We start from the raw sequence: 25074 nt of genomic DNA, 5'->3' as shown, positions 1-25074 counted from the left end.
GACTGTTTTTATCTCATCAGAGAAAAATCGATCAGATTATGTAAATCAGAGTGTGATCAGGTAGTCTGTGAAAATCTGGCCGCACTTGGATGTCATCCGAGTGAGAGATCATTTTTTCTATGGACCCATATACGTGAATAGCCAAGTGCGATGATAATTGGATTCATCTTTTGCTGCGATTTGCGGAGGAAAAAAAAAACGGAAATGTGCATGGGCCCCATAGAGTAACACGAGGATGAATGTTAGCTGTCGAAACGACGGATGTCACTAGTCTGGATTTTTATGTTTGTCTGCAAGAACCCTTATAGTTTGACACCTGGCCTAAATGAATAGCAGCAAGTTGTAGAACTCACTCTTAAGCTCAGATACATAATTTTGGGGCATAGACAACCCTTTAAAGAGGAAGGAATAACTTCTAACGAGGTGTGAAAACATCTCTAAAAAGGTTTTAATAAGCAACAGAAATGTGTAGAAAGGCGGTGCCAGCTTCCTTCCAGTGCTGGAGCTCTGCTCCATTGGGAGCTGATGCAGCCATCGTCCTACAGACGGTACATACACTCAGTACTTACACTTCCCTTCTGTCTACAAAACATTCTTACCGGTTGTTGACACAAATATTGATATTTTTAACTCCTTAGGCGAACTCTTTAAGAAGCAGTCATGAATTCAAACCCCGCTTCCTCAACCAGACAAGAAGTGCCGGAGGCTCACACAAAAGAAAGGATAATCTAAGAGCAGGGATCGGCTAACGTAGTAGATGGTGGTCTGCGCTAAACATCCGTCTAAGCATCAAGGGGAGAGCTGCCAACGAAACCAAGCGCACGTGTTTATTTAGTAGGAACGGAGGGTGGAGTCTGCGCGTTCGGAGCAGAACACAAATGACATTGTGTGATAACAGCCCAACAATGAATAGAGACGAGAGTGCCAAATCATGCACCCGCCATCGCCAGGACAAGCTATATAGTATTTATATAGAACACTACAACGCTTGTCAGACTCTGATCTGTCATCACAAATGCTGCAAAGCGGATTAAAATGGAAAATAAATTTAAAATAATTCAAATAAAAAATGGCAGTAAAAAAAAAAAAGCACAGAAAATAGAGCGAATTCGTTATGAGGCTCCAGGTTAATGAACCAAAATACAAGCATGGAAGCATCATATGGACAGGTGTCAGGTACCGTAAGGGTACATTCACAAGCTGCGTTTGCCATGAAGTGAATGAGATTTCCGACATCTCATGCAAACGTTGCTGGTTTTTATCTTGCAGATTTCAAGAAGTTTCAAATCAGCCGCATGTCAATTCTACGAGCGTTTTTCACCCATTCAAATGAATGACATGGAAAAAAACGTGCAGATTTAACGCAGTGTTTTTCCTGTCAACACTGCAGAATTTGAAGCAGCTTTTTCTGCTGCCAATAAGAAACGTGTGCACATGTCCCCATGCTACAACACTGCAGCAGTCGGCTCCATTCAGAATCTGGGGCCAAGTTCACACTAGGCGTTTTTGGCAGCATTTTTTATGCAAATTTTCAGCTGTGTTTTACAGTACCATCAAAGCTTTGCATGGTTTTTTGCACAATGGAGCACGTCACAGGTCTTTTTTTTTTTTTTTTTCAGCGTTTACCACCCATTGAAATGAATGGGCGGTGAAAGAAAAAAAAACACAGGTATCAGGTTTAGCTGCGTCTTTTGTGCCAAAACCGGATTCTATAGAATAGGACTTTATTCCCCCCCAAACACTAAACTTTATCACCACGCACAAGAGAAAAATCTAACATGACAAAACAGCTGCAAACAAACGCAAGAGAAAAAAAATCATGTTTTTTCTGCAGTTTCTTTCCTGCCAAGAGATCAGGTTTTGCTGCAGAAAAAGCACCCGCAGTAAAAACACCTAGTGTGAACTTACCCTAAATCTTGAAATGCTGCCAATAAAACCCGTTGGACCAAGGTAACATGTGCCTACACCTGCAGCCAATCAAACTCACAAAGTATAATTACTTTAAGTAACTACATATCTTAATTTAAAAAAGAAAATTCTCCAAGACCAGGGGCATTCGTTATTCTTTAAGTTAGTGACTGAGCCAAATTTTTGAAATCTCACCAGTGTCAATTTATGTGGTAATAACTCTGAAACGCTTCAACAAATCCTAGTGATTTTGAGATTGTTTTTTCGTGACACATTATACTTTATCATGATGGTAAATTTAGGTCGATGTGTTTTGTGTTTATTTATAAAAAAAAATACCAGAAATTTGAGAAAAATGTTAAAAAATTAGCAATTTTCAAACTGTGAATGATTATCCCTTTAATCCAGATAGTCATACCACAGGAAAACATTAATAAATAACATTTCCCTCTTGTCTGCTTTACATCAGCACCATTTGTAAAATGTTCTTTTATTTTGTTAGCATTTTAGGAGGTTTAAAAATGTAGCAGGAATTTTTTATTTTTTCAAGGAAATTTACAAAATTAATTTTTTTAGAGACCTATCCATGTTTGAAGTGCATTTAGGGGTCCTATATATTGGGAAACCCTCAAAAGTTATACCATTTTAGAAACGGCACCCCCTGACATATTTAAAACTGCAGTTAGGTAGTGTATTAACCCTTCAGGTGATTTTCAGGAATTAATGCAAAGTGGCATGACAGAAATGAAACTGTGTATTTTTACCACGTAAATGCCGCTAACTTCTGAACAGGTTACAACAGCCATCAGACTCTAAGGCCGCAAATTTGTCATGAATTGCCATGGCAAACATCAGGACCACACAATCATGATCTGAGGGCACCAGTTGGGATAAAGAGGAGCCCCTACACTCTGTTAACCATTTATATGATGTAGTCATTATTGACAGCAGCATCTCAGGGGTTAAACAGATTTGGACAGTGCCAACACTGATCGTGGCTGATACAGCAATTTGTCAGCTATAGTGTACAGCCAACAGCTGCTGGATTGTCACCTGTATGGGGATGCTATTCTCTTATATCTCAGGTCAGTTAAAGGGACTGTCACCTGAATTTGGAGGGAACAATTTTCAGCCATAGGGGCGGGGTTTTCAGGTGTTTGATTCACCCTTTCCTTACCCGCTGGCTGCATGCTGGCTGCAATATTGGATTGAAGTTCATTCTCTGTCCTCCATAGCACACGCCTGCGTAAGGCAAGATTGCCTTGTGCAGGCATGTACTACGGAGGACAGAGAATGAACTTCAATCCAATATTGCAGCCAGCGGGTAAGGAAAGGGTGAATCAAACAGCCGAAAACCCCGCCCCTATGGCTGAAAATTGTTCCCTCCAAATTCAGGTGACAGAGTCCCTTTAAAAGACATATTGGCGGTCATTAAGGGGTTAAAGGGAACCTGTCACCCCCGAAATCAAAGGTGAGCAAAGCCCACCAGCATCAGGGGCTTATCTACAGCATTCTGGAACACTGTAGATAAGCGCGCCCTCCCCCCCCCCCGATGTATCCTGAAAGATGAGAAAAAGAGGTTAGATTATACTCACCCAGGGGCGGTCCCGGTATGATGGGCTTCGCGGTCTGATCCGGTGCCTCCCATCTTCTTATAATGACGTCCTCTTCTTGTCTTCACGCTGCGGCTCCGGCGCAGGCGTACTTTGTCTTCCCTGTTGAGGGCAGAACAAAGTACTGCAGTGCCCAGGCACCGGGAAAGGTCAGAGAGGCCCAGCTCCTGCGCACTGCAGTACTTTGCTCTGCCCTCAACAAGGCAGACAAAGTACACCTGCGCCGGAGCGTGAAGACCAGAAGAGGACGTCATCGTAAGAAGATGGGAGGCCCCGGACCGGACCGCGAAGCCCATCATACCGGGACCGCCCCTGAGTGAGTATAATCTAACCTCTTTTTCTCATCTTTTAGGATACATGGGGGCTTATCTACAGCATTACAGGATGCTGTAGATAAGCCCCTGATGCTGGTGGGCTTAGCTCACCTTCGATTTTGGGGGTGACAGGTTCCCTTTAAATCAGTAGAGATTAATTTGTATGCACCTTGACTATTGTTTTAGCCCAACTAAAAAAAAAAAACTTTCACTTTAATATACGGACCTCAGCCGATCATATGGTCATTCATAGTCAACATAACACAGTAAGTCTAGCATATATACACTGCTCAAAAAAATAAAGGGAACACCAAGATACCACATCCTAGATATCACTGAATAAAATATTCCAGTTGTAAATCTTTATTCACTGCATAGTGGAAAGCATTGAGAATAATAAAACAAAAATTATCAATGTAAATCAAAATCAATATCCCACGGAGGCCTGGATTTGGAACGATGCTCAAAATTAAAGTGGAAAATGAAAATACAGGCTGATACAACTTCAGTGGAAATGCCTCAAGACAAGGAAATGATGCTCAGTAGTGTGTGTGGCCTCCATGTGCCTGTATGACCTCCCTACAACGCCTCGGCATGCTCCTGATGAGGCGGCAGATGGTCTCCTGAGAGATCTCCTCCCAGACCTGGACTAAACCATCCGCCAAATCCTGGACAGTCTGTGGTGCAACTTGACGTTGGTGGATGGTGCGAGACATGATGTCCCAGATGTGTTCAATCGGATTCAAGTCTGGGGAACAGTTGGGCCAGTCCATAGCTTCAATGCCTTCATCTTGCAGGAACTGCTGACACACTCCAGCCACATGAGGTCTTACATTGTCCTGCATTAGGAGGAACCCAGGGCCAACCGCACCAGCATATGGTCTCACAAGGGGTATGAGGATCTCATCTCGGTATCTAATGGCAGTCAGGCTACCTCTGGCGAGCACATGGAGGGCTGTGCGGTCCTCCAAAGAAATGCCACCCCACACCATTACTGACCTACTGCCAACCCGGTTATGCTGAAGGATGTTGCATGAAGCAGATCGCTCTCCATGGCGTCTACAGACTCTGTCACATGTGCTCAGTGTGAACCTGCTTTTATCTGTGAAGAGCACAGGGCGCCAGTGACGAATTTGCCAATCCTGGTGTTCTGTGGCAAATGCCAAGTGTCCTGCACAGCATTGGTCTGTGGACGTCGGGCCCTCAGACCATCCTCATGGAGTCGGTTTCTAACAGTTTGTGCAAACACATGCACATTTGTGGCCTGCTCAAGGTCATTTTGCAGGGCCCTGGCAGTGCTCCTTCTGTTCCTCCTTGCACAAAGGCTGAGGTAGCGGTCCTGCTGCTGGGTTGTTGCCCTCCTACGGCCCCCTCCACGGCTCCTGATGTACTGGCCTGTCTCCTGGTAGCGCCTCCAACCTCTGGACACTACGCTGACAGACAGCAAACCTTCTTGCCACAGCTCGCATTGGTGTGCCAACCTGGATGAGCTGCACTACCTGAGCCACTTGTGTGGGTTGTAGAATCCGTCTCATGCTACCACAAGTGTGAGAGCACAACCAACATTCAAACGTGACTAAAACATCAGCCAGAAAGCATTGGTACTGAGATGTGGTGTGACCTGCAGAACCACACCTTTATTGAGTGTGTCTTGATAATTGCCAATAATTTCCATCTGTTGTCTATTCCATTTACACAACTGCATGTGAAATTGATTGTCAAACAGTGTTGCTTCCTAAGTGGACAGTTTGATTTCACAAAAGTTTGATGTACTTGGAGTTATATTCTGCTGCTTAAGTGTTCCCTTTTATTTTTTTGACCATTGTATTATTTTTATTTTTATTTTTTTTTATGTGGGAAATTTTCCCATGGCGATCCAGCTGAGGTCAGATAGGTGAACTCCCAGGACCTGTCTGATGGCACCGCAAGCAGAACTTTCTAACGCTCGTGGTGCCGTCAGACAGGGAATAGGGGTTCACAGGGAGACACTGAGCACACTCTGCTTAGGGTCTCTGCTGGATGACAGGCTACATGTTCGCAACATGCAACTTGCCATCTAGATGTAGCAGAGCAAGACCCCTCATGGGACAAATGGATTAGCAGTATCTGCAGAAAGTTGAAATATATATGTGTATATATATATATATATATATATATATATATATTTATTTTTTTTACTCTTTTGCAGATGATAATGGCGTCAGTGGAATGGACGAACTTGCAGGTATGGTTTAATTAAGATATATTAAAGGAATCTGTGTCATTCTTTCAATAAAAGTACTTTTTTTCTGGGTGTCTGTTTTCTTACAATGTGACTATGGTGTTAGTAATGGGGGTCTCTTATAGATGCCTCTCCGTTACTAAGCTCGGGACTTGGTGTCACCTGACAATACAAAGGTGACATCAACCCCCCAACTATCACCCCACTTGTCACCGCTACAGGGCAAGTGGGAAGAGCTAGGCTAAGTGCCAGAATTGGCACATCTTAGAGATGCAGCTTTTCTGGGATGGCTGAGAGCTGATGTTTTTAGCCCAGAGGGGCAGTATCCATGGTCCATTCCTAGGCAATTAATATCAGCCCCGCACTTGTCTGCATAACCTTTGCTGGTTATTAATTAGAGGGGAACCATACGTCTTTTTTAGGGTACCCCATTTTAATAGCCAATAAAAAGGCTAAGTATACAGCTGTGCAATGATATTAGCCTGGGAAGCTCCATTGGTATTACCCACTTTCCAGGCTATAAACATCTGCCCTCAGCCACCGCCTTTCCCTCTGATGGTTAAGAAAATTACACGGTCGCCCGTTTTTTGTTTTTTTTAAATAATATTTTATTAAATACATGTACAGTAAGCTGCACACGCACTGTTGGCTCCTGCTGTGGTTTTACACTGTACGCGGCTGCTGAATTGCTAGATAGATAAACACAGTCAAGATTGTTGGTCCCCCTCGTTTAATGACAGAAAAACCCACAATGGCCACATAAATAATTTGAATCTGACAAAATATAAATAAAAAAAATATCTATGAAAATGAACAAATGAAAGTCAGACACTGCTTTTCAAGGATTGCTTCCACAGAAGTAAAAACAATAACACTCATGAAATAGGCCTGGACAGAAATTATGGTACCCTTAATATTTTGTTGCACAACCTTTTGAGGCAATCACTGCAACCAAACGATTCCTGTGACTGTCAATGAGACTTCTGCACCTCTCAACAGGTATTTTGGCCCACTCCTCCAGAGCAAACTGATCCAGTTGTCTCAAGTTTGAAGGTTGCCTCTTCCAGACGGCATGTTTCAGCTCTTTCCAAAGATGCTCAATAGGATTTAGGTCAGGGATCATAGAAGGCCACTTCAGAACAGTCCAATGTTTTCCTCTTAGCCATTCTTGGGTGTTTTTAGCTGTGTGTTTTGGGTCATTATCCTGTTGCAAGACCCATGACCTGCGACTGAGACCAAGCTTTCTGACACTGGGCAGAACATTTCTTTCTAGAATCCCTTGATGGTCTTGATATTTCATTGTACCCTGCACACAGATTATAGACACCCTGTGCCAGATGGAGCAAAGCAGCCCCAGAACATGACAGAGCCTCCTCCATGTTTCACAGAAAGGACAGTGTTTTTTCTTGATATGCTTCATTTTTCCGTCTGTGAACATAGAGCTGATGTGCCTTGCCAAAAAGTTCCATTTTTGTCTCATCTGTCCATCTTCTCCCTAAAGCTTTGTGGCTTGTCAGCATGTAGTTTGGCAAATTCCAGTTTGGTTTTTTTATGATTTTTTTTTTCCAACAATGGTGTCCTCCTTGGTCATCTCCCATGAAGTCCACTTTGGCTCATACAACTACAGATGGTGTGATCACTGATGTTCCTTGAGCTTGAAGTTCACCTTTAATCTGTTTAGAAGTTTTTCTGGGCTCTTTTGTTACCATTCGTATTATCCGTCTCTTTGATTTGTCATCAATTTTCCTCCTGCCGCCACGTCCAGGGAGGTTGGCTACAGTTCCATGGAGCTTAAATTTCTGAATAATATGTGCAACTGTAGTCACAGGAACATCAAGCTGCTTGGAGAAGGTCTTATAGCTTTTACCTTGAACATGTTTGTCTATAATTTCTTTCTAATATCCTGAGACAACCATTTCCTTTGCTTCCTCTGGTCCATGTTGAGCGTGATACACACCATGTCACCAAACAGCACAGTGAGTATCTGTAGCCCTATATACAGGCCACTCACTGATTCCAAGATTGTAGACACCTGTGATGCTAGTTAGTGGACACACCTTGATTTAACATGTCTCTTTTGTCACATTATTTTCAGGGGTACCATCATTTCTTTCCAGGCCTATTTCATGAGTTATTTTTTTTTAATTCTGTACAGGCATGGTTTGAAAAACAATGTCTGACTTTCATTTGTTCATTTTCATGGATGTTTTTATTAATTATTACTTTTGTCAGATTCAAGTTATTTCTGTGACCATTGTGCATTTTTCTTTCATTTGACGAGGGGTATCAACAATTTTGACCGTGTGTGTGTCACTGACATCTATACATCTATGTATTTTACGTGTATATATGTACTCTACTCTATTCTGTCACGCTGTGATTTTACTTTATGCGGCACATGAACTGATGGCTTTTCAAAGGACATCAGTGCGTTTAAAAAAAAAAAAAAACCACACGGACAGCACTCGCATAGTCTGAGTTCTGTGCGATTTTTTTTCCTCGCACCCATAGGCTTGCATTGACGAGTCCTGGCCGATTCTTGGTGCCAATCGCAGCATGCTGCGATTTTACACGCTCGCCGAATATGCCTGAGAAAATAAACACTGATGTGATCTGCCCCATAGATTACCACTGGGCCGAGTGCTGTGAGATGTTTTCTCGCATAGTACTAGGCCGTATTCTACAGTAGTGTGACTTCAGCCTAAGGCCTCATTTCCACTTGCGAGAAGAAAAAACGGTCCGTAATCTGGACCGAAAAGAAGGGATGAAAAGTATGAGTTTGTCATGCAAGTTCAATGCGATTTTTTTAATCGCACCATCCGTTTTTTTCTCTGCAACTATTTTTATACAGTCATTTACAGTGTTCTAGGCCACAGAATGGTAAGGTATCCGTAAAAACCGGATGGAATACGGATGGTCCGTATTCCGTGCGTTTTTTTCTCGCACCCATTGACTTGCATTGGCGAGTCTCATCCGAGAATCGCAACAAATCGCAGCATGCTGCGATTTTCTCAGTCCGATTTCAGCTGAGAAAAAAGAATAAATAAAAAAATTGCAAATGAAAAGACACCTATTGAATAACATTGGTCCGAGTGCAATCCGATTTTTTATCGGATTGCACTCGTCCATTTTCCTCGCAAGTGGAAATGAGCCCTAAGGTTGAGACCAGGGCCAGACTGGCCATCTGGCAAATGCCAGAAGGGCCTGTCTGGTTGTGGGCTGCCTTGTCTGCAACGTTGTTAACGGAATCAGTGTTCTCAAGACATCTATACTGTTAAGAGTTGTGACAGAGAACAAAGTTGCTGACTCCGTCACTTACCCCAGCAGGCTACTGGTATCATTAGAAATATTGGTCTTGTAGTAAATCTTTCTTTTATCCAGGATAATACTAGTAATATATCCCATCTGGTTCTTTGGGATGGGGACAACATGGGCCCGTGTGATTTCAAATGCCAGGGCTGAATTTCAGCCCCAGTCCGAACATGGCTGAGACTGTTGACTTTAGATGACAGCTGAACCTGTCTTTCCATGAGAGAATTCACTTTTTGTGGCTATGCAGTAAAATTCCTACAATGTAGTCAGTAGCAACAGAAATCACATATACATATTTGAGAAACAGGGGTAGCGACACAAATTATCCACAACCCCTGTTCAAAACAACCTCAGCTCCAATAAACATCAGACAAAAATAGGAGAAAAAGGAGCAAACTGATTACATCCGGTAAAAATAGTCATATAACTTTATTAATTCGTAGAAAAGATAAAACATCTCAACAGTACATAAAGAGCCATAAATAATGCAGATTGCTATATACCCCACCCCCGCCTATCACCACCTCACATTGCACATGAGTCCCTGAAAAAATAACAAAGGTCCAAAGACCATAACCCTGAGGGAGCAGTGCATCCAAGAGTGGACACCTGGGGGTCAGCATGCATCCATAAAGTGACTAAGGATAAAGTGACACCTGTCTATCTTTGATATAAAGTGCGGAAGTAACTAGCAAAAGGTGCAATGCTTACCAGCAGATGAGTGGGAACAAGGGGGGGGGGGTTGGGGGGGGGTCGGATGGAGGGTCCCGACGCACGTTTCGCGGCTACTTGGGGCCGCTTCTCAAGGGAGTAGGTCAGTAGTCAGTAGCACACTTCCAGAAGCATTAAGGCTCCTAAAGTGTATCTAGATGAGGTATATGTAGATTACGTGCTTTTAGCCAAAATGTTTATGGCCAAATTCCATAATGAGATGTTGCATACAAACATCCTGAGCATTACCGTACAAAAAAAAAAAAAGAAAATCTTTTATTCCGGTGCTAACTTAAGACTTCTCAAAAAACCATCACGAGTCACTTAGCAATAGACACCGGCAGTACATTGAACCATCCATGTTGTATGACAGAGGTGGCACAAATCAGCTCAACTTCTTTAGCACTGCAATAAAGTTGAGGGTCTCCACCGATCATCAATAATCTGCTTCCTCACTAATCGTCCTGGCCCATCAAAATTATAGCAATCAGTAAATTACTTCACATTAGAAGTTTAAACAGTTTGCCCAACATGGAAAAGGTTATTCGTTTGCCTCCCACATTGTACAAGCCAAGAGATTTTGGTGCCACTAAGATATAACATACAAGAAACTACAGACAGGCTGTGATCACACAGAAAATGGCAGGAAGGGGTAATAACGCCCAAGGGTTATATACCATAGGATGGACATTAACACTCTTCCACTGAAGCGAAAACCTTTTGACAGCTCCAACAAGCACAAACCCTACAAGCTATAGTTTCAGGTTGGGCCACCGATTAACAACTGAAATAAGTAAATGGGGAAAATAAATAGCGCTTCTCCACCTGCAAATGTGACTTGCAGGTTAGGAATGACAGACGAGACGCGGTGGTTCTTACTGCATCTTGCTCAATTAGTGCTATTATTTCCACAGTGCATTTCCCATTGGTGCCACATGGAGCAGTATTACTGTGTCATCAAGACTTTACTTCTAGCATTCACACTGAATCCATTCCTAATAAATGAAGAATAATAACTTCACATTGGCTGAAGGTAAACACTACTTGTAGATCCTTGGTGAGAGGACACCTACAGCGTCACATGACAAGTACACATTCAGTCCATCTGTAGGCTCATACCGTAGGTCTGTGGTCTGCACCATACACCTCTTCATCAAGACAACTTTTCCTCATGATGGCATATTCACACACGCCTGATTTATTGCCATCAATTCTGCGGCTATCCCATCCAACTGAACAGGGCTTGCCATGCGCTTGTCCCCAAAACATCCTCATTCGGATGAATGGAGCTCAATTTTTGTTAGAAATTTTGGCAATAAATCTACTGCATGTGAACCTACCATAAAGATAAATTCACACTGGGCAGATGTTTTTTAGATATGTCAATCCAATTTTAGCAAATGGTGCAGTTTTCACTGCAAATTAAACACAGATTGCATCCTTTGCAAAGTAAAGGACGAAATCCATGGAAAATCGGTAGCAAAAGCCACATCATAAATTGATAGAATGCAGATGTCAAATCAGGAGTTTTGCTCAATTTAAATTGTGCTTTTTCTCCACAATGCGTCAGTATGTGGCCTGTGTGGATGCTCCCATATTCTGAACATCTTCACTGTACAAAGGATGAAACTTGCATCAAAGTGAATGAAAACCACGGGACGTGCACAGTTTGGTGAACACTTGCCACAGTGGATCAGCCCATATGAATGCCCCCAATACGATATTTTCCAGAAGGACTCACTCTCTGCAGCAGCTCTCAGCTTTGGAAGCCTTCAGACAAAAGTATTTTCATTCCGTGTGGAAAACAGACAGTGCAAGGACCCAACGTTTGCCTATGTGCCACATGGACCTCAGGTGAATATAAATGGTCCATGGGAAGGGAAAAAAAAAGCCAGCATGCACTAGTCTGGTCTGGTCACTGGACCAAACTGGTCCATATCCAAAGTAGGCAGCTCCTGGGCCATTCAGCTATGTGGCAGAGCACACGGACCCAATCGCGGCTGCACTTTACATATGACCATGTGAACACAGCCTTGCAGAGACAATCTACCATAGGAGGCATATGGATATATGTTCATGAGGCGGGACAAGCCCTTTTAAATGAACATTGAGATTTGACATTTCACAGTAAGTATAGACCCAGTCTTACAAGTCTGTACTGCAGCCTAGTGAAGGACCAGATAACATACACTGAAGGTGGGATTTACAGCAAAGCGGCGGCGCAGGCCCAGCTATACCCGCCAGTAACCATTATATTGTGTATCCTTAAACAAGGGGTAGTATAGTGGGGGTGTCACTTGTAGAAATTGCTTCATAAACATTATGTCCCGTTAGCATCTCAGATGTTAAATCTTACCTAGGACGAGCTTAAAGAACTCCATGCTGCTGCTCGGATGTAATCAGCTTTCCCATACTTATGGAGAACATCCTTAAGTGCCCTGTTGTCATACATAGCCTACTTATTATACAGGACAGCTGTTTAACCCCAACCTCTCCATCAGAGACAAATATGTAACTCTTCTTACACCACTAGAAAGAGAAAGACAGTCACATTGTCCTATTAAAAACTGTGAGCTTGAGGAAGGGACTCGTGGTCCAGACTTGTTGGGGAAGGAACCCCAGCACAACAAAAGAAAATGAGACTGTAGATCTTGCTGCAATGATAGTTTATTTTAATCCGGCAAGGAGTCAAACACAGACATGGTCCAACATTCTGACGGGAGCTGTCTTTGTCAAGGACATCTGTTGCGGGAGCAGGTAGTCAGAAAACTAGTAGAGTAATAACGTAAATCGTAAGATCTCTCATGTCAAGGAGGACTTGTGTGGAGCAGGAGCCGGGAATCAGGAAATGCGGCAAGCAGGGTGAAAGACACTCAGGTGTATCTAGGTTTTCAGACATACAGGGCAAGAATTCAGTTTGGCACCCAATCCTCCCCAAGTGCCAAAGACCTGCTCGCCATATACAGTGAAAAACTGAGAGAAACAGGAAGAAAAGCTTGTTGTCACATGACTAAGTATGAAAATTGCACATGAGTGAAGCGGCCATGGAACCATCAAGCATAGCTGAATCCTGACAGTGAATATATTAGTGACTCAGTCATATTCAACCGTGAACATCTACACGCCTGCATTCTTAGGCCTTAGAGGTCCATGATTTTTTTATGCAATCAAAGGCGCATTCAGACATCCATGCAAATCGGTCCAATATCAGACCACATTGCATGAACTGGTCGTGGTTCTCCCAATCCGAATGTGACTGCTTCACTGAAATATATGAAGCAGTTACGCTCGAGTTGGGAGACCTGCCGTCAGTCCATGCACTGCTGTCCGATTTTGGAATGATTTGCGCAGATATATGAATTTGACACCCCAAAAAAATATAGTCTGAGTTTCATCAGTCTATAAGTTTTAACCACCAGTGATTTTGACTGATAAAAAAAATACATTTCACATCTTATAAATTGGAGTTATAATCTTGGACAGCTCATCGATTGCACATTAATGTAATAAATATCAAAAAACTGACATGTTGCTGTGACACATGGAAGGGACCACAGACTTTAATAGGTACAAGATCCATCTGTAGGAAATACGTGTGTATAAGGTACAAACATTACAAACACAAAATGGGGTCAACGCCAACACAAATGTGAACTAGGTCTTCAGATATTCACCATGTCTTCATTAGATCAGCCGATTCTTCGGTAAAATAGATTCAGGCTGAGCTCTGCTGTACCTGCTTGTCTCACATTGATCAGTTTTTATAGTAGTATTCACACTAAGTAGCGTTTTTAAGAAATGTAAACGTTTCTACAACTTCTTTACATCCAAGCTAAAGCTCAGTCCGGGAGACAAAGCTGAATTACTGGCAAAGTTTTACACCTGCAAAGTATTACCATGGAAGGAATATTACAAAAGCAAGTGGCTCAGACAATAATTATAAAGTACAGTTTCCAAGGTCTTTATAAAAGGGTTTGGAAACAATGTGTCTCTTTCTAAATGACAGGATAAATTGTTATTAAAGGCCCAAGGAACAGATTGGTTATGCCTGCCTCAGCATGTTGAGCTAGCTTGGGAAGACAATTTCTGAGCAAAAGAAAATATATAGGAAAAGTAAAGTGCGCAGTAACCTGTTGTACATGATGCCCCAGGAGGAGCGGTGAGAAATGCAGAGAAGCAGATCAGACTCTGCTTTGTAAACTCTCGCTGGCTGGGACAGAACATGAAAGACCCGACACAATCAGCTCAACAGAGCAAGTGTCACAGCAAAGTTCCCAATAGTAAATTATACATGGGCTCCACAGGACCAGCGTCTCTTCAGTTTCACCAGCGCTCCACATATGGCTCTGGTTCCAGTACTGCCTTCTCTGGTTACAATTGTCACAAGATAAGGGACATTAACCATTGGCTGCATTAAAGGGAGACTTCCTTCTGTTGCTGGGCACAGCCTACACTAAGTAAGCCAACGTATTCACCTTATCTGCACAGGACAACTGAGGGTTAAACGCCGACATCCATCATCGACAGATGTTAATTTGTATATTCTGCCACCTTATCTGCCAACATATCAAGAGCATACAATAAATCTCTGAAGGAAATAAAAACAGAAAAGATGGCATATATTAGCCAGAGTGCTGTTTAATGCGAGAGATCATTTCAATGATACACTGTGTGCTTATATTAAACAAACTTAAGGTTAATATATAAAATCTTTGCACTGATCATACGTGCAAAAATAATGTAAAAAACATTGGCATTTCATGGCAAATTAACCCCCACACAGCTGAACGCATTCGACATCTTCCACGAACATGTGATGTCATCCTTCCCATCACCCTCTGCTGATAAACACCGGCCAGTGACATCAGGAGGAAACAAGTGGCGTTCACAGAAGGAAGCAAAGTACAATTCCTTGGTTAACTTAAATATCAAATCATCTAAAAAAAAAATATTATAAAAAAAAAACCTAAAATGCCAGGGGACTAAATCAAAATTATATATAAGGATTACATGTTACAGAAAAAGGATTAATTTTTGACTAAGAAAAACTGAACCCAAATGATTGGCCAAAGATGGAACATACCAGCATAAGGTTTGTAAACATAAATATTTTCCAATAGAAGGAAAGAAAATCAACTAAATATCATAACATTTGCTCTGAAATCTTGGCCACCAAAGGAAAAAACAAACAAAACTCCTGTAATCCACTTCAGCCATTTAAAACTACACTTTTCTGCTAATCTAAAAAAAAAAAAAAATGAACAAATATTAAAACAAATAAATGTCAATTCATTTAAAAACCACACTAGGTAACTCCACAAACACGTGATCTATGGTCCCAGAAGAAAATAATATTTACAAACACATCCATGTTTTATTAGAGTGTCAAAGTGTCAATCCTACAGAATTGTCAAGTTACTTTTAGATTAATATTAAATTACAGAAAAATAAAAGTTCTAATACTTCAGCATCTCTTACAAACTGTCAAATTAATACCTGTTACATCAAACAGAGGAAATCACTTTTCGCCTGTGTTGATCTAGTCCTTGAATGGAAGTTTTGTTTTTGCTTTTTTGATTTTTTTTTTTTTAAACCAAAACTACGGTATATTTCAGACAAATTTCTCCTCCTCTTTTTAGATTAAAATAAAATATTAAAACAATCCTGCCCCTCTTACATCACACCCATCTGTGCTGTAGAAACGTTATATAAATTTAGGCTTTTTTTTTTACTATATTCAAGTGTAAACAATGCTAGAAAAAGCTTATTTTAAATTTGATTAAAACGATGTGATGAATATAAGGGGACATTTAATCAAATCTGGCTTTGGCGGCGTAGAACAAAACCTGGGAAGAGGCCATTGTGCCCTTGTGGTGCTATCAGTGTCACTGAATGGGTCCCACATAAATGAAAGCTGCCATTTTAGGCGACTGGGAGGCCGCTGTGTACAAAGCACACAGAGCCTGAATAGGAGAACAACTTTTGTTAAATACAATTTTTTTTATTAGCAGATGAGGCGACTTCACCGACACTTTCAAGCAGCAACATTTAGGCGACTATACACATTTTTATTATTTTGTAGCGCTAGATGGAATTTTCTAGGTATTTGAAAAGTTGAGACAAATTTTCCACTCAGATAAGAAAAATTGCAAATAAGTGAGAATGACGAGAGGTTGGGGGGAGTGATGGGACTTAGTGACATGTGTGGCACCCAGCTCTCCTGGGTCAGCGCTGACAAATGATATGGGGCGCTGGTGAGGACATGTCTATAGTCACAGTAACAAATTGAGAAGAAGAAGAAGGAATAAAAGTTTTGCGGGCCAGCACCTGCCCCACATGGAGGATCTCCGCTTGGGGAGGGACAGGAGACAGAGCATGGTGCGGGTCGGTGATCTCTCCCATTCAAAAGGAAACTCCTCCTCAACTGCTACTTTGTGTCCTTTGTCTATTGTTTGTTAGGTGAAAGAAAATACTTGCTACAGAAAAAAAGAAGCAGAGAGAGAGGTGCCCAAGTCAATGGGGTATGTGAGCGGGGAAGAGCTGCCATGATGTGTGCTGGGGGTCTCTCCCATCCTCGGTGGTGGCTGCTGCCTCCTCCTACCCCAGGGTACCCTCCAGTGAAAGGCCATCAGGAGGAGCTGAAGCCAGAGCAATGATGGCTGCTGGTAGCCTGCAGCGCCTTCTCCATGAGCCTCATCCTTCCCTCCCCACATCCCCCCCTGCTCCACCACCAGGGAATAAACAGGAGGCCATGTCTTCTCCCATCACATCCCAGCAGAGGACAATGACCCACACCCACCTCCTCTCCTCAGCCCCCCATTATCGCGTATCCCAGCTGAGGAGGTGATGGGGGGCGTGCGCACACAGCAGCCATCTCTGGGCAAACACAAGCACCTGGGGTCAGCCAGCCCCCCACAGCCACCATCACTTCTCCTGGACACTTTTGGGCTCCTCGTGCTCCTGCAGCCGCCCCCTCCCCCCAGGGTGAATGGCAGTGCCCTCCATCTCTGGGATGCTGCACACACTTCGCACAAGTTGATCGCCAGCACCCCGACAGTGATCGGCAGCAGCAGGCGGATGATTAGGACAGGCACATCGTGCGGTCAGGAGCCCTCCCCCCTCCGGCCACAGGCCCCCACCCGTGCCCGGGCCACGCACCGCCGGCGTCACCAGCAAAGTTGCTCCCGGGAGCAGTAAGTTCGGCGTGGATCCGGCAGGGTGCCGTCCTGCGTGGGCATTGTTGTGGCCACGCTGTGCCCGGGCTCCGCACCACTACACAACTCCCCATCCCCAACTTACCGGGCAGAGAGCGGCCCCGGAGCCTATTGTCTGCGGAGGACTGGCGTCTGCCCCTTCCTCTGTCCGGGCTGTGCGGGAGGAGGCGCCGTGTGTGTGTGCCTGGAGTTTACGCTTTCTTTCCCACACTCCACCTTTATCCGTATCCCCGTCCTGAGCTCCGGCTTCTCCTTCTCTCTTCCCTTCTTTTTCCCTTTGTGTTTTAATTTCGCCTCAAGTTTTTAATCCGATAGTGTACGAGCGCGTCCGCACGGAGGAGGCGAACCCGCGGCCCCGCCGGACACTCACTGCTCGGGATCCTCTCACTCCGGGCACCAGCTCCAGCCGCGTGCATGTGCCCTCCCCGAGGACCGAGCGCGCCCCCGACAACTCTCACACACACACACTCAGAGGAAGCCCCGCCCACACTGCCCTCCTCCTCCCTCTCCCCCGCTCCCCTACCACACGGGCGTGACGTCACACGGCCACCAGGCATAATTTATGCAAGAATTCACTAGTGCTTTTCATTCAGGTCCCCCTCCTCCTCCGCTCTTAAAGGGCCCCGCGCCTGAGCCCCACTACTGGGTGTACACTGCTGCTCTCATACCCCCGGGTCCTCAGCACACTGCACCAGGCATCACAACTGTGTGTGTGTCACCGCAGGCACGGGGAGAGCGTGATAGCAATGGCGGTCACAGCAACAGTCCCCATAGTGGGGAGGCTACAGCCTTATTGTAACGGAGAAGAGCGGTCACTGAAGTCTATAGAAGAGACTCAGAAAACGGGAGCACGGGGGGATCACCTAAGAGGAGGGGGCACTACTGAAAGTGGGTGCAATAGTGAGGAGGGGGTAACAGAGAAGAGGGGGCACTATGGAAGGTGGGTGCAATAGTGAGGGGGTAACAGAGAAGGAGCACTACTGAAGGTGGGTTAAACTTGGAGGTGGGCACTTCTTCAAGGTGGGGGCAATAGTGAGGAGGGGGCTTTACTGAAAGTAGGTGCAGTAGTGAGGAAGGGGCACCACTGAAGTTGGGTGCAACAGTGAGGAGGGGGCACCAATGAGGAGAGGATAATAGAGGAGGGGGGCACCACTCAAGGTGGGTACAATAGTGCGGAGGGGGCACTACTGAAAGTAAGTGCAATAGTAGGGAGGGGGCACCAATGAGGAGGGGGCAACAGAGGAGGGGGCACCACTGAAGGTGGGTGCAATAGTAAGGGGGCACCAATGAGGGGGCACCACTGAGGGTATGTGCAATAGTGAGGGGGCACCAATGAGGAGTGGACAACATAAAAGAGGTGGCATTACTGAAGGTGCAACAGGTGAGAATGGGGCACCAATGAAGAGAGGGTAACAGAAGAGGGGGCACTACTGAAGGTGGGTGCAATAATGAGGATGGGCACCAATGAGGGGAGCCACCAGTGACGAGGGGTCATTAATAAGGAGAGAGCAGCGGTAAGGAGACACTAGTCAAGAGGATGCACTTATGGGAAGAGGGAATCGGAGAAGAGTTGGCAGTAGTTATGCACCAAAACATCACGGATATTTGAAGATCTAGTGTAAGTGATAGATGGTCTAGAAGGTAAGTACTGCATTAAGATGGGATCCAATTGCAAGTCTCTCCAATGTTTTGATAAGATATCTCTCACCTCATGCCATCTACAATTAAATGACTGAATATATCGTACCTTATCGAGCTCTTGAATCACTGGTCTCTGTCTGTTCAATGCTTTGGAACGATCAGTACGTTTAGCTCGCCAATAACCTCGTTCAATGGCTTGAGAAGAATATCCTCTTTCAGTAAATCTCAGACTAAGATCCCTGCTCTGTTTCTCAAAAGAATCTTCATCCGAACAAATTCGTCGCATCCTTAAAAATTGTCCCACCGGTATACCCCGGATGAGACTGGATTGATGTGATGACGAGAAATGAAGTAAACTGTTCGTTGAGGTGGGTTTTCGGAACACATCTGTGTGAACAAATCCCAATTCATCAACTTTAAGGCAGACGTCCAAGAATTCTACATCAGATCTTCCTGCTTTATATGTCAGTCGCAGATTTAAATTGTTGGCAGTAGTCCTTGAAAAAGCCACAGAGGCGAAACGTACGTTGGAGCTGGAGTCCTGGGGAACTACGGATCATCTCTTCACTGGTACTTATGCTTAGAGACACTTCTTCTTGCACTTTACTTGGTCCTAGGACCTCTTAGGATATGTATTGGTATTTACCCCGTCTCATGGACGTTTACTTTCCAGTACGGTTGATCTGTACCCTATTTGATGTGTTCTTGTTAAGTGATTTGCACTGTGTATTATTCTTGTCAGTTTCTCCATTTTAATACCTCTTGTTATAATTTGAATAAACTAATTGACAGTAGTTTTTGATATTTTGGTACTATGTCCTTTTTTCGTGGTTTCAATTAAGTTCTTGGGACATATGGTGAGGATTTCTCACTTAGTTGGTAATAGTAGTGAGAAGGGAGCACGACTGAGGGGACATCATTGAAAAGGGAGCACTGTTTACTTATACAAGCATAGAACCCAGAGGATATGTCACTAGTAAACAAACACTCCTCCCCCAGTGTAAAGAATATAAATATCAGAGGTGAGCTGGCTCAGTGGTTAGCACTGCATTACCGCATGGTGGCTCAGTGGTTAGCACTGTTGCTTTGCAGCCCTGGTTTCTCCCCATGTTTGTGTGGGGTTTCTCCGGGTTCTCTGATTTTCTCCCACACTCTGATGACATACTGATAGGGGATGTAGATTGTGAGCCCCAGTGGGCACAGTGATGATGTCTGTAAAGCGCTGTGGAATATGATGGGGATGTATCATGAGTAAAATAAATAAGGCTGGTTTCACAGAGTTTTTTTGGAGATGGAGAAATAAGTTTTTCAAGAGGATTCCACTTCAGGAAAAGCTGCTTGTTTTTGGAGGGGTTTTTCTTGAAGAGATTTTGGAGCGTATTCTTCCGCATGATGTTCTGCAGCCTTTTGACTTGACAGTGAAGCATGGAGCAGATCCCAGGAGGATTCATCCTCAGAGAAGTAATGCGTCACTTTTTTTTGTCGAGGCAAGATTTTCAAGACCTTTTCTGCAAATAACTCGTCGGAAACACAGCAAAGGAAATAATCCAAATCCAGTATTTCCACTGTACTTCAAAGTGGCAGAATTTGTGAGAGCCTTATGTGTAGTGAATGGGGGGACATCTTGACAAATCTTCATGGTCTCACGATAGGATGAGAGATGCCATCTCTCATTTAAGTAAACAGCTAAATGTGTTTTGGCCATAATTCTGATATGAAGACATCAGCTGCATTCACTGTAAAATGGCGGTCACAGTGCGGCTTACAGTTCTTATACTGCTGAGGTAAAATGAAAGCTGTGCTCTGATTGGTTGCTATGGACACCACCTCACTGTTATGAACTGTGACTGACAAAAAAATCTGCCTTTGCTCCCCATAACAACCAATCACAGCTTAGCTTTCATTTCTTATACTGCTGAGGTACAAGGGGCTGCTGCTAAGGCTGCTTTCACACTAGCGTCGGTACGGGCCCTTCGCTATGCGTCAGCCCGATGTGCCAACGCGCGTTGTGAAAGAAATGCCCAACGTGGGCAGCGGAAGCAGTCTTACGACGCTTCCGCTGCCCCATTGTAAGTTCCGGAGAGGAGCGGGTAGAGTTTTGGCCGCGCATGCGCGGTCGAAAATGGCGGACTCGATGCACAAAAAACATTACATGTAACTTTTTTGTTCCGATGGTCCACCAAAACACGACGCAACCGTCGCACGACGGTTGCGACGTGTGGCCATACGTCGCAATGCGTCGCTAATGTTAGTCTATGGGGAAAAAACGCATCCTGCAGACAACTTTGCAGGATGCGTTTTTTCTCCTAAACGACGCATAGCGACGTACAGCCAATAACGCTAGTGTGAAAGTAGCCTAAGTCTTTGACTTTGTGATCTTTTTTGTTTCTATGGTAATGAATGTTACATCACATGAAAGCCTTATATGTCTAATATATGTTTTCAACATTTTGTGGTTTTTAGCTTATGGCAACACACGGGAAAACAAAATGGCGGAGTCTAATGCGATATTCACAGTAAATGAGAGCAGAGGAGTGATAAATTGCTTGTTTCTGCAAGGAAAGTCTTCCAATGATATTCATGGTAATATGTCGCAGACATTGGGGGATCAATGCCCTTCATATTCTACTGTTAAGAACTGGGATGCCAAACTTCAGCACCAATGATGAGGAACGTCCTGGACGACCGAGAGTGGATGTTGTTCCGGAGATTGTCGATGCTGTGCACAACCTCATACTGGAGAATCGGTGAATTCCAACTAAAGCAATAGCAGACATCATGGGGATTTCCTATGAACGTGCTTGTGTAATTATCCATGAACATTTAGACATGAAAAAGCTATCTGCAAAGTGGGTACCCAAATGTTTGACAACAGATCAGAAAAACATGCGAGTGAAAACTTCCCAGTCCATTTGTCAGCATTTCCATACTGATAAGAAATTCCTAGATCGACTGATCACTGTGGACGAGACCTGGATGTATTTGTATAACCCTGAAACCAAGGAGCAGTCAAAACAGAGATGGCACAGTGGTTCTTGTCCAAAGAAGTTCAGGGTGCAAAAATCAGCCACTAAGGTGATGGCGTCTGTGTTCTCGGGTGAGGAGGTTGTGCTGCTAGTGGACTACCTTCAAAAGGGTTCCACCATCAATGCAAGGTATTACTTAGGACTTTTGGACCTATTGGAGGCAGCTCTGATGGCCAAAAGGTGCGGCAAGCTGTCCAAAGGAATCTTGTTCCTGCAAGACAACGCTTCCGCTCACACTGCACAGCGACCAAGGTAAAACTGACAGAGCTGGGCTTCCAGCTGGTTGACCACCCACCTTATTCACCAGATCTAGCTCTCTCTCCAACTATCATCTATTTCCAAACCTGAAGAAACACCTCAAGGGTACCAAATTTCACACCATTTCTGATGCCATGGCTGTTACGGATGCCTGGTTAGAGGCACAACCAAAATCCATTTTTTTTTGCAAGGCTTACAGAACTTGTAATACCGATGTAAGAAGTGTGTTGACATCAGTGGAGACTGGAGAGTATGTGGAGTAAATGTAAAGTGTCCTCTTCCAATCTCATTTCTTTCTGGGTAAAGCCAAAAATTTATCAGCAGTCTCTTGTAAAATGAAAGCTGTGCTCTGATTGGTTGCTATGGATATCACCACACTGTTATGAACTATGATTAAAAATAAATCTGTCATTGCTCCCCATAACAACCAATGACAGCTCAGCTTTCTTCATATACCGTCGAGGTAAACAAAAGCTGTGCTATGATTGGATGCTATGGACACCACCACACTCTTCGGATTAAGAAAATCTCTGCACACAGCAGCCAATCGCAGCACAGCATCCATTAATTTCTAGCCAATCTAAAGGCACCAAAATCATACACCAAAGATCACGCAAAGAGAGTCAAAGTATGGTGCAAAACAAGCCTACGGAGTCAGTGTTTGTGAAAAAACTGTACATGATGGAATTTTTTCAATATTTTATTGAGTTCAGCTATTGAAAGTATATAACAATCACCTCTTAGTTTTCACACAATTTTACCCTTGCAGACCTGTGTAATTACAGAAAAAATAATCTGTACAAGTTTTTTCAGTCTTAAAAAAGCACAGACGCCTTTAAAACAAATTTTCGAGCAGGGTAAAAAAGGGCCCCATTTTTATGGACTGTCCTGGAATTGCCAGACAGTGGGTAATAAAGTTCATTTCCTCCTGGCAGTGGGGCTCTCAGTTTGGCGGACGCATGGTGTCTCTGTCTCAGGGAAAGTGGTGTGAGGAGAATATGAGGGAGCATGAGTGCAGTACTATGTTGGGTATCAACTTTAAAGGGGTTGTTCAGATAATGAAAACTATTTGCATATACCCTATCTGGAAATTTAGTTATTAGAGGGGGTCTTCTGTACAGGTTCCTCATATACTGGCCCTAGAGGTGAATGGTTACAAAATTCATCTCTGTACTTCATAACACAGAGGGATGACATTGTGTAATGCCTTATTTTTCCCGCAGTGGCGCTGTTGAGAAATTGAACACACACTGCCTGGTAACAGTTACACTAACAAACAGGCAATACCCTCATGTGTTGCGGCTGTCTAACAAACAGGCAATTCCCCCATGTGTTGTGGCTGTCTAACTAGCAATCTCCCCATGTGTTGCAGCCATCTTAACAAGCAGGCAATATCCCATGTGTTTCGGCTGTCTAACAAACAGGAAATCCCCCCATGTGTTGCGACTGTCTAACAAACAGGCAATCTTCCCATGTGTTGCAGCCGTCTTAACAAACAGGCAATCCCCCATGTGTTGCGATTGTCTAACAAACAGGCAATCCCCCCATGTGTTGTGGCTGTCTTAACAAACAGGCAATCCCCCATGTGTTATGGCTGTCTTAACAGGCAATCCCCGCAAGTGTTGCGATTGTCTAACAAACAGGAAATCCCCCCATGTGTTGCAATTGTCTAACAAACAGGCAATCCCCCCATGTGTTTCGGCTGTCTAACAAATAGGCAATCCCCCCATGTGTTTCGGCTGTCTAACAAATAGGCAATCCCCCCATGTGTTTCGGCTGTCTAACAAACAGGCAATCCCCCCCATGTGTTACGATTGTCTAACAAACAGGCAATCCCCCCATGTGTTGCGGCTGTCTTAACAAACAGGCAATCCCCGCATGTGTTGCGGCTGTATTAACAAACAGGCAATCCCCCCATGTGTTGCGGCTGTCTTAACAAACAGGCAATCCCCGCATGTGTTGCGATTGTCTAACAAACAGGCAATCCCCCCATGTGTTGCGATTGTCTAACAAACAGGCAATCCCCCATGTGTTGCGATTGTCTAACAAACAGGCAATCCCCCCATGTGTTTTGGCTGTCTAACAAATAGGCAATCCCCCCATGTGTTTCGGCTGTCTAACAAATAGGCAATCTCCCCATGTGTTTCGGCTGTCTAACAAACAGGCAATCCCCCCCATGTGTTATGATTGTCTAACAAACAGGCAATCCCCGCATGTGTTGCGGCTGTCTTAAAAAACAGGCAATCCCTGCATGTGTTGCGGCTGTCTTAACAAACAGGCAATCCCCGCATGTGTTGCGACTGTGTAACAAACAGGCAATCCCCCCATGTGTTGCGATTGTCTAACAAACAGGCAATCCCCCATGTGTTGCGGCTGTGCAACAAACAGGCAATCCCCCCATGTGTTGCGGCTGTCTTAACAAACAGACAATCCCCCATGTGTTGCAGCTGTCTTAACAAACAGGCAATCCCCGCATGTGTTGCGGCTGTGCAACAAACAGGCAATCCCCACATGTGTTGCGGCTGTCTTAACAAACAGGCAATCCCCCATGTGTTGCAGCTGTCTTAACAAACAGGCAATCCCCGCATGTGTTGCGGCTGTCTTAACAAACAGGCAATCCCCGCATGTGTTGCGACTGTGTAACAAACAGGCAATCCCCGCATGTGTTGCGACTGTGTAACAAACAGGCAATCCCCCCATGTGTTGCGATTGTCTAACAAACAGGCAATCCCCCATGTGTTGCGGCTGTGCAACAAACAGGCAATCCCCCCATGTGTTGCGGCTGTCTTAACAAACAGACAATCCCCCATGTGTTGCAGCTGTCTTAACAAACAGGCAATCCCCGCATGTGTTGCG

The 25074-nt window shown here is 44.1% G+C and overlaps 1 protein-coding gene across 2 annotated transcripts in view; it reads right to left on the bottom strand.

Annotated features, from left to right (window-relative positions):
- The window catches only part of CHD7 (chromodomain helicase DNA binding protein 7), a 146169-nt gene extending 128342 nt beyond the window's left edge, over positions 1–17827 (bottom strand). The window contains exon 1 of one of the 2 annotated variants that reach the window (XM_077270544.1): positions 17379–17827. The gene's annotated coding sequence lies outside the window, so the exon portion shown is untranslated. The remainder of the gene's footprint in view (positions 1–17378) is intronic. The other variant, XM_077270545.1, reaches the window with a different exon arrangement.
- Positions 17828–25074: the final 7247 nt, after the last annotated feature.

The sequence above is a fragment of the Ranitomeya variabilis genome, chromosome 6, assembly GCF_051348905.1.
Source record: "Ranitomeya variabilis isolate aRanVar5 chromosome 6, aRanVar5.hap1, whole genome shotgun sequence".
NCBI classification, from domain to species: Eukaryota; Metazoa; Chordata; class Amphibia; order Anura; family Dendrobatidae; genus Ranitomeya; species Ranitomeya variabilis.
This window is presented reverse-complemented; position numbering and strand designations above follow the sequence as displayed.